Here is a 15105-nt window from a genome sequence, read left to right on the forward strand (position 1 = left end):
TGTCTTCTATCATGTGTATAATCTGTCGATCATCTGTCATCTATCTATCTATCTATGAAACAATCTTCTTTCTGTCTGTCCATCTATCCTTATGTACAGAACCGTTAACTACATCAACTATGTCACTTCCCTACATTATGCTTTCAAAATCATTGCAAGGTCACTAGGCCGTAGGGAGAGCACTGGGCTCACTGAGACAATTGCAGATCGAATCAGCCGCGTGTGCTTACAAAACCAGTAATTGGTGGTGCAGGGACTTGAACCCGTATCTCTGTCCTTTGTCCTCTTAAACCTCCTTCTCGCTTGCTAACTGTATTTAGAGACATTCATTGACTAAGTCCTCACTGAAGACCCCAATTATAATTCCTCTGGGCCTGTTGTAGACAGAAAAGTATACTTGGTGCTTTACTCACCACCATGTTTGAGGGACATTGGCATGTTCACCACTGATAGGAGGAGGGACAAATAAAAAGGAACACCTATTTCTAGACAGGAGCATTTGGGAGCAAAGTGTGTGTTGTGGAGAGACGTGTTTGGTTGAGTGTCCAAACTTTCCTCTTTATGTGGTTATTACTTGTTTACAATCGTGGATATCATAAAACCCAGTGATTTCAAAAGCCCAGACGCATATTATTACAGCAATTCATTTGTTGATGTGAGAAAAATGAGAAGGACATTGCAGTACCACTAAATCTATACCTGGGCACTGCTGATACCAAACAAAAGGAATTCACGGTGGCTAGGTAGGACTATTTTCTAGTGACTGTCTCTGGGGTCTCAAACAGAATCCATTTGTTTCTTTGTTTCAAAGATTCACTTGTATAGGGTACCTGTCCCCGCCCCTTCAGCTTGTAGTTTGTCTATGTCCTTGGATCACAAGTGAGTCTCGAGTAAGGGAGAACTTAGGTGATCTTGAGTTTTCATCAGTTCTTCTAACCCTGTGTCTTTTGATTGGAGCAGTGAAAGCCTCTACTTTTATTCTGATATTTGAGAGCTAGGCTCTTACTGCACTTTGAAATTTTTTTTGTTCTCATTAATATACAATGACATGCAGAACAATATGTTAACTTGTCTTACCCCTTCACCAAGTCCTCGCCAAATGCCAGTTTCAGTCGCTGTCCGTCAGCGTGTCGTAAGATGCTCTAGAATCACTACTTGTCTTCTCTGTGTTGTATAGCCCTCCCAATGACCCTTCACCCTACACATTATTCATGCTAATCCTAATGCCCCCATTCTTTTTCCCCGCCCTTATCAATCCCTTCCCACAAACACTACCCAGTCCCTTTCTCTTTGGTAACTCTTAGTCCACTCTCGGGTACTGTGTATATGCTGCTGTTTCTTCCTTCAGTTTTTCTTTGTTATCGTACTCCACACATGAGTTAAATCATTTGGTACATGTATTTCTCCGACTGGCCTATTTGACTGAGCATAATACCCTCTAGCTCCATCCAAGTTATTGCCAATGATAGGATTTGTTTTCTTCTTATGGCTGCTTACTGCACTTTTTAAACTGGATTTTATTTTTCTTTTTCGTTTGTAGTTTGCTATGTGCTTCAACCATTGCTCTCATGGTTATGAGCAATAGCTTTGTGTTAATCGATATGAACTATATCTATCTATCTGTCTGTCTATCAATCAATCAATCAATCAATCAATCATCTTTCTGTCTGCCCATCTGTCCTTGTGTACAGAACAGGTAACCACATATCCTATGTCACTTTCCTACATTATGCTTCCAAAAATCCTGCAAGGTAACTAGGCTGTAGGGAGAGCACTGGGTTCACCGAGACACTTGCAGGTCGTGTCGGCCGAGTGTACCTACAATACCCGGAAATGGTTGTGCAGGGACTTGAACCCGTGTCTCTATCCTCTGTCCTCTTTCATCTCCTTCTCACTTCCTGTCTGTATATAGCCACATTCATTCACTAAGTGCTCCCTGAAGACCACAATTATCCTTCCTCTGGACCTGTGGACGACAGAAACGTAAAATTGTTGCTTTGCTCACCACCATGTTTGAAGGACATCTATGTGAACACCACTGATAGGATGGAGGGTCAAATAAAAAGGAACACCAATTTCTAGACAGGAGCAGTTGGGAGCTAAGAGTGTATTGTGGACTGACATATTTATTTGAGTGTCCAAACTTCCCTCTTTAGGTGGTTATTACTTCACATTCGTGAAGATCATAAAACCCACAGATTTCAAAGGCCCAGATTCTTATTATTTCAGCAACCCAGTTGTTGAGGTGAGAGAAAATGAGAAGGACGTTGCTCCACCACTATATCTATGGCTGGGCCTTGCTGAAAACAAACAAAAAGAGTTCACGGTGACCAGATAGAGCTATTTTCTACTGACTGTCTCTGGGGGCTCTAACAGTATCCATTTGTTTGATTGTTTGTTTTTCAGTTTCACTCGTGTAGGGTACTTGTCCCCACACCTTCAGCTTGTAGTTTGTCTTTGTCCTTGGATCTCAAGTGAGTCTCCTGTAAGGAAGCACGTAGGTTTCTTGAGTTTTCATCCGTTCTTTTAACCCTGTGTCTTTTGTTTGCAGCACTCAGAGCCTGACCTTTTATTCTGATGATTCAGTGCTGTGCCATTATTGCACTTAAAAAATATTTTTTGTTATCATTAATCTACAATCACGTGAAGAACATTATGTTTACTATGCTCCCCCTTATCCAAGTCCACCAGCAAAAACCTCTTAAAGTCGCTGTCCATCAGCATAGTTGGATGCTTTAAACCCCTTCAGCATGTACCCCTTCAAAGACACCGGTACAGTCGGTGTCAATCATGGAGTAGTATGATGCTATATAACTTCTACTAGTCTTCTCTGTGTTGTACAGCACTCCCCATGTCCCGCGCGACCCCACGCAATATACATGGTAATCCTAATGCCCCCAATCTTTCTCCCCACACTTATCCCTCCCTTCAGAACCAGCCTGTGCAGTCCTTTTCATTTGGCAACTTTTAGTCAACTCTCGGGTTCTGTGAGTATCCTGCTGTTTTTTTCCTTCAGTTTCTCTTTGTTGTTATACTCCACACATGAGTGATATCATTTGATATTGTCTTTCTCCGCCTGACCTATTTTTCTGAACATACTACTGTCTAGCTCCATCCACGTCATTGCAAATGGTATGATTTGTTTTCTTCTTATGGCTGCTTACTGCACTTTGTAAACTGGATTTCATTCTTCCTTTTTGTTTGTAGTTTAGCTATGTGATTTCACCATTCATCTCCTGGTTATGAGCAACAGCTTTGTGTCAATCGATATGTATCTGTATCTATCTATCGCTCTGTCTGTCTGTATATCTATCTATCTTTCTATATATCCTTCTTTCTATCTCTCTATCCTCTCTATTTATCTATCCATCTATCTAGCTTCCTGTCTTCTATCATGTGTATAATCTATCGATCATCTGTCATCTATCTATCTGTCTATCTATGAAACAATCTTCTTTCTGTCTGTCCATCTATCCTTATGTACAAAACAGTTAACTACATCAACTATGTCACTTCCCTACATTATGCTTTCAAAAACATTGCAAGGTCACTAGGCCGTAGGGAGAGCACTGGGCTCACTGAGACAATTGCAGATCGAATCAGCCGCGTGTGCTTACAAAACCAGTAAATGGTGGTGCAGGGACTTGAACCCGTATCTCTGTCCTCTGTCCTCTTAAACCTCCTTCTCGCTTGCTAACTGTATTTAGCCACATTCATTGACTAAGTCCTCACTGAAGACCCCAATTATACTTCCTCTGGGCCTGTTGTAGACAGAAAAGTATACTTGGTGCTTTACTCACCACCATGTTTGAGGGACATTGGCATGTTCACCACTGATAGGAGGAGGGACAAATAAAAAGGAACACCTATTTCTAGACAGGAGCATTTGGGAGCAAAGTGTGTGTTGTGGAGAGACGTGTTTGGTTGAGTGTCCAAACTTCCCTCTTTATGTGGTTATTACTTGTTTACAATCGTGGATATCATAAAACCCAGTGATTTCAAAAGCCCAGACGCATATTATTACAGCAATTCATTTGTTGATGTGAGAAAAATGAGAAGGACATTGCAGTACCACTAAATCTATACCTGGGCACTGCTGATACCAAACAAAAGGAATTCACGGTGGCTAGGTAGGACTATTTTCTAGTGACTGTCTCTGGGGTCTCAAACAGAATCCATTTGTTCCTTTGTTTCAAAGATTCACTTGTATAGGGTACCTGTCCCCGCCCCTTCAGCTTTTAGTTTGTCTGAGTCCTTGGATCACAAGTGAGTCTCCAGTAAGGGAGCACTTAGGTGATCTTGAGTTTTCATCAGTTCTTCTAACCCTGTGTCTTTTGATTGGAGCAGTGAAAGCCTGTACTTTTATTCCGATATTTGATAGCTAGGCTCTTACTGCACTTTGAAATTTTTTTTTGTTCTCATTAATATACAATCACATGCAGAACAATATGTTAACTAGTCTAACCCCTTCACCAAGTCCTCGCCAAATCCCAGTTTCAGTCGCTGTCCGTCAGCGTGTCGTAAGATGCTCTAGAATCACTACTTGTCTTCTCTGTGTTGTATAGCCCTCCCAATGACCCTTCACCCTACACATTATTCATGCTAATCCTAATGCCCCCATTCTTTTTCCCCGCCCTTATCAATCCCTTCCCACAAACACTACCCAGTCCCTTTCTCTTTGGTAACTGTTAGTCCACTCTCGGGTACTGTGTATATGCTGCTGTTTCTTCCTTCAGTTTTTCTTTGTTATCGTACTCCACACATGAGTTAAATCATTTGGTACATGTATTTCTCCGACTGGCCTATTTGACTGAGCATAATACCCTCTATCTCCATCCAAGTTATTGCCAATGATAGGATTTGTTTTCTTCTTATGGCAGCTTACTGCACTTTTTAAACTGGATTTTATTTTTCTTTTTCGTTTGTAGTTTGCTATGTGCTTCAACCACTGCTCTCTTGGTTATGAGCAATAGCTTTGTGTTAATCGATATGAACCTATATCTATCCATCTGTCTGTCTATCAATCAATCAATCAATCAATCAATCATCTTTCTGTCTGCCCATCTGTCCTTGTGTACAGAACAGGTAACCACATATCCTATGTCACTTTCCTACATTATGCTTCCAAAAATCCTGCAAGGTAACTAGGCTGTAGGGAGAGCACTGGGTTCACCGAGACACTTGCAGGTCGTGTCGGCCGAGTGTACCTACAAAACCAGGAAATGGTTGTGCAGGGACTTGAACCCGTGTCTCTATCCTCTGTCCTCTTTCATCTCCTTCTCACTTCCTGTCTGTATATAGCCACATTCATTCATTAAGTGCTCCCTGAAGACCACAAGTATCCTTCCTCTGGGCCTGTGGACGACAGAAACGTAAAATTGTTGCTTTGCTCACCACCATGTTTGAAGGACATCTATGTGAACACCACTGATAGGATGGAGGGTCAAATAAAAAGGAACACCAATTTCTAGACAGGAACAGTTGGGAGCTAAGAGTGTATTGTGGAGTGACATGTTTATTTGAGTGTCCAAACTTCCCTCTTTAGGTGGTTATTACTTCACATTCGTGAAGATCATAAAACCCGCAGATTTTAAAGGCCCAGATTCTTATTATTTCAGCAACCCAGTTGTTGAGGTGAGAGAAAATGAGAAGGACATTGCTCCACCACTAAATCTATGGCTGGGCCTTGCTGAAAACAAACAAAAAGAGTTCACGGTGGCCAGAGAGTGCTATTTTCTACTGACTGTCTCTGGGGGCTCAAACAGAATCCATTTGTTTGATTGTTTGTTTTTCAGTTTCACTCGTGTAGGGTACTTGTCCCCACACCTTCACCTTGTAGTTTGTCTTTGTCCTTGGATCTCAAGTGAGTCTCCTGTAAGGAAGCACGTAGGTTTCTTGAGTTTTCATCCGTTCTTTTAACCCTGTGTCTTTTGTTTGCAGCACTCAGAGCCTGACCTTTTATTCTGATGATTCAGTGCTGTGCCCTTATTGCACTTAAAAAATATTTTTTGTTATCATTAATCTACAATCACGTGAAGAACATTATGTTTACTATGCTCCCCCTTATCCAAGTCCACCAGCAAAAACCTCTTAAAGTCGCTGTCCATCAGCATAGTTGGATGCTTTAAACCCCTTCAGCATGTACCCCTTCAAAGACACCGGTACAGTCGGTGTCAATCATGGAGTAGTAAGATGCTATATAACCTCTACTAGTCTTCTCTGTGTTGTACAGCAATCCCCATGTCCCGCGCGACCCCACGCAATATACATGGTAATCCTAATGCCCCCAATCTTTCTCCCCACACTTATCCCTCCCTTCAGAACCACCCTGTGCAGTCCTTTTCCCTTTGGCAACTTTTAGTCAACTCTCAGGTTCTGTGAGTATCCTGCTGTTTTTTTCCTTCAGTTTCTCTTTGTTGTTATACTCCACACATGAGTGATATCATTTGATATTGTCTTTCTCCGCCTGACCTATTTTTCTGAACATACTACTGTCTAGCTCCATCCACGTCATTGCAAATGGTAGGATTTGTTTTCTTCTTATGGCTGCTTACTGCACTTAGTAGACTGGATTTCATTCTTCCTTTTTGTTTGTAGTTTAGCTATGTGATTTCACCATTAATCTCCTGGTTATGAGCAACAACTTTGTGTCAATCGATATGTATCTGTATCTATCTATCGCTCTGTCTGTCTGTATATCTATCTATCTTTCTATATATCCTTCTTTCTATCTCTCTATCCTCTCTATTTATCTATCCATCTATCTAGCTTCCTGTCTTCTATCATGTGTATAATCTATCGATCATCTGTCATCTATCTATCTGTCTATCTATGAAACAATCTTCTTTCTGTCTGTCCATCTATCCTTATGTACAGAACAGTTAACTACATCAACTATGTCACTTCCCTACATTATGCTTTCGAAAACATTGTAAGGTCACTAGGCCGTAGGGAGAGCACTGGGCTCACTGAGACAATTGCAGATCGAATCAGCCGCGTGTGCTTACAAAACCAGTAAATGGTGGTGCAGGTACTTGAACCCGTATCTCTGTCCTCTGTCCTCGTAAACCTCCTTCTCGCTTGCTAACTGTATTTAGCCACATTCATTGACTAAGTCCTCACTGAAGACCCCAATTATACTTCCTCTGGGCCTGTTGTAGACAGAAAAGTATACTTGGTGCTTTACTCACCACCATGTTTGAGGGACATTGGTATGTTCACCACTGATAGGAGGAGGGACAAATAAAAAGGAACACCTATTTCTAGACAGGAGCATTTGGGAGCAAAGTGTGTGTTGTGGAGAGACGTGTTTGGTTGAGTGTCCAAACTTCCCTCTTTATGTGGTTATTACTTCTTTACAATCGTGGATATCATAAAACGCATTGATTTCAAAAGCCCAGACGCATATTATTACAGCAATTCATTTGTTGATGTGAGAAAAATGAGAAGGACATTGCAGTACCACTAAATCTATACCTGGGCACTGCTGATACCAAACAAAAGGAATTCACGGTGGCTAGGTAGGACTATTTTCTAGTGACTGTCTCTGGGATCTCAAACAGAATCCATTTGTTTCTTTGTTTCAAAGATTCACTTGTATAGGGTACCTGTCCCCGCCCCTTCAGCTTGTAGTTTGTCTGAGTCCTTGGATCACAAGTGAGTCTCCAGTAAGGGAGCACTTAGGTGATCTTGAGTTTTCATCAGTTCTTCTAAAACTGTGTCTTTTGATTGGAGCAGTGAAAGCCTGTACTTTTATTCTGATATTTGATAGCTAGGCTCCTACTGCACTTTGAAATTTTTTTTGTTCTCATTAATATACAATCACATGCAGAACAATATGTTAACTAGTCTAACCCCTTCACCAAGTCCTCGCCAAATGCCAGTTTCAGTCGCTGTCCGTCAGCGTGTCGTAAGATGCTCTAGAATCACTACTTGTCTTCTCTGTGTTGTATAGCCCTCCCAATGACCCTTCACCCTACACATTATTCATGCTAATCCTAATGCCCCCATTCTTTTTCCCCGCCCTTATCAATCCCTTCCCACAAACACTACCCAGTCCCTTTCTTTTTTTTAACTCTTAGTCCACTCTCGGGTACTGTGTATATGCTGCTGTTTCTTCCTTCAGTTTTTCTTTGTTATCGTACTCCACACATGAGTTAAATCATTTGGTACATGTATTTCTCCGACTGGACTATTTGACTGAGCATAATACCCTCTAGCTCCATCCAAGTTATTGCCAATGATAGGATTTGTTTTCTTCTTATGGCAGCTTACTGCACTTATTAAACTGGATTTTATTCTTCTTTTTCGTTTGTAGTTTGCTATGTGCTTCAACCATTGCTCTCATGGTTATGAGCAATAGCTTTGTGTTAATCGATATGAACCTATATCTATCTATCTGTCTGTCTATCAATCAATCAATCAATCATCTTTCTGTCTGCCCATCTGTCCTTGTGTACAGTGCAGGTAACCACATATCCTATGTCACTTTCCTACATTATGCTTCCAAAAATCCTGCAAGGTAACTAGGCTGTAGGGAGAGCACTGGGTTCACCGAGACACTTGCAGGTCGTGTCGGCCGAGTGTACCTACAAAACCAGGAAATGGTTGTGCAGGGACTTGAACCCGTGTCTCTATCCTCTGTCCTCTTTCATCTCCTTCTCACTTCCTGTCTGTATATAGCCACATTCATTCACTAAGTGCTCCCTGAAGACCACAAGTATCCTTCCTCTGGGCCTGTGGACGACAGAAACGTAAAATTGTGGCTTTGCTCACCACCATGTTTGAAGGACATCTATGTGAACACCACTGATAGGATGGAGGGTCAAATAAAAAGGAACACCAATTTCTAGACAGGAGCAGTTGGGAGCTAAGAGTGTATTGTGGAGTGACATGTTTATTTGAGTGTCCAAACTTCCCTCTTTAGGTGGTTATTACTTCACATTCGTGAAGATCATAAAACCCACAGATTTAAAAGGCCCAGATTCTTATTATTTCAGCTACCCAGTTGTTGAGGTGAGAGAAAATGAGAAGGACGTTGTTCCACCACTAAATCTATGGCTGGGCCTTGCTGAAAACAAACAAAAAGAGTTCACGGTGGCCAGATAGTGCTATTTTCTACTGACTGTCTCTGGGGGCTCAAACAGAATCCATTTGTTTGATTGTTTGTTTTTCAGTTTCACTCGTGTAGGGTACTTGTCCCCACACCTTCAGCTTGTAGTTTGTCTTTGTCCTTGGATCTCAAGTGAGTCTCCTGTAAGGAAGCACGTAGGTTTCTTGAGTTTTCATCCGTTCTTTTATACCTGTGTCTTTTGTTTGCAGCACTCAGAGCCTGACCTTTTATTCTGATGATTCAGTGCTGTGCCCTTATTGCACTTAAAAAATTTTTTTTGTTATCATTAATCTACAATCACGTGAAGAACATTATGTTTAGTATGCTCCCCCTTATCCAAGTCCACCAGCAAAAACCTCTTAAAGTCGCTGTCCATCAGCATAGTTGGATGCTTTAAACCCCTTCAGCATGTACCCCTTCAAAGAAACCGATACAGTCGCTGTTAATCATGGAGTAGTAAGATGCTATATAACCTCTACTAGTCTTCTCTGTGTTGTACAGCTCTCCCCATGTCCCGCGCGACCCCACGCAATATACATGGTAATCCTAATGCCCCCAATCTTTCTCCCCACACTTATCCCTCCCTTCAGAACCACCCTGTGCAGTCCTTTTCCCTTTGGCAACTTTTAGTCAACTCTCGGGTTCTGTGAGTATCCTGCTGTTTTTTTCCTTCAGTTTCTCTTTGTTGTTATACTCCACACATGAGTGATATCATTTGATATTGTCTTTCTCCGCCTGACCTATTTTTCTGAACATACTACTGTCTAGCTCCATCCACGTCATTGCAAATGGTATGATTTGTTTTCTTCTTATGGCTGCTTACTGCACTTAGTAGTCTGGATTTCATTCTTCCTTTTTGTTTGTAGTTTAGCTATGTGATTTCACCATTAATCTCCTGGTTATGAGCAACAACTTTGTGTCAATCGATATGTATCTGTATCTATCTATCGCTCTGTCTGTCTGTATATCTATCTATCTTTCTATATATCCTTCTTTCTATCTCTCTATCCTCTCTATTTATCTATCCATCTATCTAGCTTCCTGTCTTCTATCATGTGTATAATCTATCGATCATCTGTCATCTATCTATCTGTCTATCTATGAAACAATCTTCTTTCTGTCTGTCCATCTATCCTTATGTACAGAACAGTTAACTACATCAACTATGTCACTTCCCTACATTATGCTTTCGAAAACATTGTAAGGTCACTAGGCCGTAGGGAGAGCACTGGGCTCACTGAGACAATTGCAGATCGAATCAGCCGCGTGTGCTTACAAAACCAGTAAATGGTGGTGCAGGGACTTGAACCCGTATCTCTGTCCTCTGTCCTCGTAAACCTCCTTCTCGCTTGCTAACTGTATTTAGCCACATTCATTGACTAAGTCCTCACTGAAGACCCCAATTATACTTCCTCTGGGCCTGTTGTAGACAGAAAAGTATACTTGGTGCTTTACTCACCACCATGTTTGAGGGACATTGGTATGTTCACCACTGATAGGAGGAGGGACAAATAAAAAGGAACACCTATTTCTAGACAGGAGCATTTGGGAGCAAAGTGTGTGTTGTGGAGAGACGTGTTTGGTTGAGTGTCCAAACTTCCCTCTTTATGTTGTTATTACTTCTTTACAATCGTGGATATCATAAAACGCATTGATTTCAAAAGCCCAGACGCATATTATTACAGCAATTCATTTGTTGATGTGAGAAAAATGAGAAGGACATTGCAGTACCACTAAATCTATACCTGGGCACTGCTGATACCAAACAAAAGGAATTCACGGTGGCTAGGTAGAACTATTTTCTAGTGACTGTCTCTGGGATCTCAAACAGAATCCATTTGTTTCTTTGATTCAAAGATTCACTTGTATAGGGTACCTGTCCCCGCCCCTTCAGCTTGTAGTTTGTCTGAGTCCTTGGATCACAAGTGAGTCTCCAGTAAGGGAGCACTTAGGTGATCTTGAGTTTTCATCAGTTCTTCTAAAACTGTGTCTTTTGATTGGAGCAGTGAAAGCCTGTACTTTTATTCCGATATTTGATAGCTAGGCTCTTACTGCACTTTGAAACATTTTTTGTTCTCATTAATATACAATCACATGCAGAACAATATGTTAACTAGTCTAACCCCTTCACCAAGTCCTCGCCAAATGCCAGTTTCAGTCGCTGTCCGTCAGCGTGTCGTAAGATGCTCTAGAATCACTACTTGTCTTCTCTGTGTTGTATAGCCCTCCCAATGACCCTTCACCCTACACATTATTCATGCTAATCCTAATGCCCCCATTCTTTTTCCCCGCCCTTATCAATCCCTTCCCACAAACACTACCCAGTCCCTTTCTCTTTGGTAACTCTTAGTCCACTCTCGGGTACTGTGTATATGCTGCTGTTCCTTCCTTCAGTTTTTCTTTGTTATCGTACTCCACACATGAGTTAAATCATTTGGTACATGTATTTCTCCGACTGGCCTATTTGACTGAGCATAATACCCTCTAGCTCCATCCAAGTTATTGCCAATGATAGGATTTGTTTTCTTCTTATGGCTGCTTACTGCACTTTTTAAACTGGATTTTATTCTTCTTTTTCGTTTGTAGTTTGCTATGTGCTTCAACCATTGCTCTCATGGTTATGAGCAATAGCTTTGTGTTAATCGATATGAACCTATATCTATCTATCTGTCTGTCTATCAGTCAATCAATCAATCAATAAATCATCTTTCTGTCTGCCCATCTGTCCTTGTGTACAGAACTGGTAACCACATATCCTATGTCACATTCCTAAATTATGCTTCCAAAAATCCTGCTAGGTAACTAGGCTGTAGGGAGAGCACTGTGTTCACCGAGACACTTGCAGGTCGTGTCGGCCGAGTGTACCTACAAAACCAGGAAATGGTTGTGCAGGGACTTGAACCCGTGTCTCTATCCTCTGTCCTCTTTCATCTCCTTCTCACTTCCTGTCTGTATATAGCCACATTCATTCACTAAGTGCTCCCTGAAGACCACAAGTATCCTTCCTCTGGGCCTGTGGACGACAGAAACGTAAAAGTGTGGCTTTGCTCACCACCATGTTTGAAGGACATCTATGTGAACACCACTGATAGGATGGAGGGTCAAATAAAAAGGAACACCAATTTCTAGACAGGAGCAGTTGGGAGCTAAGAGTGTATTGTGGAGTGACATGTTTATTTGAGTGTCCAAACTTCCCTCTTTAGGTGGTTATTACTTCACATTCGTGAAGATCATAAAACCCACAGATTTCAAAGGCCCAGATTCTTATTATTTCAACAACCCAGTTGTTGAGGTGAGAGAAAATGAGAAGGACGTTGCTCCACCACTAAATCTATGGCTGGGCCTTGCTGGAAACAAACAAAAAGAGTTCACGGTGGCCAGATAGAGCTATTTTCTACTGACTGTCTCTGGGGGCTCTAACAGTATCCATTTGTTTGATTGTTTTTTTTTCAGTTTCACTCGTGTAGGGTACTTGTCCCCACACCTTCAGCTTGTAGTTTGTCTTTGTCCTTGGATCTCAAGTGAGTCTCCTGTAAGGAAGCACGTAGGTTTCTTGAGTTTTCATCCTTTCTTTTAACCCTGTGTCTTTTGTTTGCAGCACTCAGAGCCTGACCTTTTATTCTGATGATTCAGTGCTGTGCCCTTATTGCACTTAAAAAATATTTTTTGTTATCATTAATCTACAATCACGTGAAGAACATTATGTTTACTATGCTCCCCCTTATCCAAGTCCACCAGCAAAAACCTCTTAAAGTCGCTGTCCATCAGCATAGTTGGATGCTTTAAACCCCTTCAGCATGTACCCCTTCAAAGACACCGGTACAGTCGGTGTCAATCATGGAGTAGTAAGATGCTATATAACCTCTACTAGTCTTCTCTGTGTTGTACAGCACTCCCCATGTCCCGCGCGACCCCACGCAATATACATGGTAATCCTAATGCCCCCAATCTTTCTCCCCACACTTATCCCTCCCTTCAGAACCACCCTGTGCAGTCCTTTTCCCTTTGGCAACTTTTAGTCAACTCTCAGGTTCTGTGAGTATCCTGCTGTTTTTTTCCTTCAGTTTCTCTTTGTTGTTATACTCCACACATGAGTGATATCATTTGATATTGTCTTTCTCCGCCTGACCTATTTTTCTGAACATACTACTGTCTAGCTCCATCCACGTCATTGCAAATGGTAGGATTTGTTTTCTTCTTATGGCTGCTTACTGCACTTAGTAGACTGGATTTCATTCTTCCTTTTTGTTTGTAGTTTAGCTATGTGATTTCACCATTAATCTCCTGGTTATGAGCAACAACTTTGTGTCAATCGATATGTATCTGTATCTATCTATCGCTCTGTCTGTCTGTATATCTATCTATCTTTCTATATATCCTTCTTTCTATCTCTCTATCCTCTCTATTTATCTATCCATCTATCTAGCTTCCTGTCTTCTATCATGTGTATAATCTATCGATCATCTGTCATCTATCTATCTGTCTATCTATGAAACAATCTTCTTTCTGTCTGTCCATCTATCCTTATGTACAGAACAGTTAACTACATCAACTATGTCACTTCCCTACATTATGCTTTCGAAAACATTGTAAGGTCACTAGGCCGTAGGGAGAGCACTGGGCTCACTGAGACAATTGCAGATCGAATCAGCCGCGTGTGCTTACAAAACCAGTAAATGGTGGTGCAGGGACTTGAAGCCGTATCTCTGTCCTCTGTCCTCGTAAACCTCCTTCTCGCTTGCTAACTGTATTTAGCCACATTCATTGACTAAGTCCTCACTGAAGACCCCAATTATACTTCCTCTGGGCCTGTTGTAGACAGAAAAGTATACTTGGTGCTTTACTCACCACCATGTTTGAGGGACATTGGTATGTTCACCACTGATAGGAGGAGGGACAAATAAAAAGGAACACCTATTTCTAGACAGGAGCATTTGGGAGCAAAGTGTGTGTTGTGGAGAGACGTGTTTGGTTGAGTGTCCAAACTTCCCTCTTTATGTGGTTATTACTTCTTTACAATCGTGGATATCATAAAACGCATTGATTTCAAAAGCCCAGACGCATATTATTACAGCAATTCATTTGTTGATGTGAGAAAAATGAGAAGGACATTGCAGTACCACTAAATCTATACCTGGGCACTGCTGATACCAAACAAAAGGAATTCACGGTGGCTAGGTAGGACTATTTTCTAGTGACTGTCTCTGGGATCTCAAACAGAATCCATTTGTTTCTTTGATTCAAAGATTCACTTGTATAGGGTACCTGTCCCCGCCCCTTCAGCTTGTAGTTTGTCTGAGTCCTTGGATCACAAGTGAGTCTCCAGTAAGGGAGCACTTAGGTGATCTTGAGTTTTCATCAGTTCTTCTAAAACTGTGTCTTTTGATTGGAGCAGTGAAAGCCTGTACTTTTATTCCGATATTTGATAGCTAGGCTCTTACTGCACTTTGAAACATTTTTTGTTCTCATTAATATACAATCACATGCAGAACAATATGTTAACTAGTCTAACCCCTTCACCAAGTCCTCGCCAAATGCCAGTTTCAGTCGCTGTCCGTCAGCGTGTCGTAAGATGCTCTAGAATCACTACTTGCCTTCTCTGTGTTGTATAGCCCTCCCAATGACCCTTCACCCTACACATTATTCATGCTAATCCTAATGCCCCCATTCTTTTTCCCCGCCCTTATCTATCCCTTCCCACAAACACTACCCAGTCCCTTTCTCTTTGGTAACTCTTAGTCCACTCTCGGGTACTGTGTATATGCTGCTGTTCCTTCCTTCAGTTTTTCTTTGTTATCGTACTCCACACATGAGTTAAATCATTTGGTACATGTATTTCTCCGACTGGCCTATTTGACTGAGCATAATACCCTCTAGCTCCATCCAAGTTATTGCCAATGATAGGATTTGTTTTCTTCTTATGGCTGCTTACTGCACTTTTTAAACTGGATTTTATTCTTCTTTTTCGTTTGTAGTTTGCTATGTGCTTCAAC

This window comes from Manis pentadactyla, chromosome X (genome assembly GCF_030020395.1).
Source record: "Manis pentadactyla isolate mManPen7 chromosome X, mManPen7.hap1, whole genome shotgun sequence".
Lineage (NCBI taxonomy): Eukaryota > Metazoa > Chordata > Mammalia > Pholidota > Manidae > Manis > Manis pentadactyla.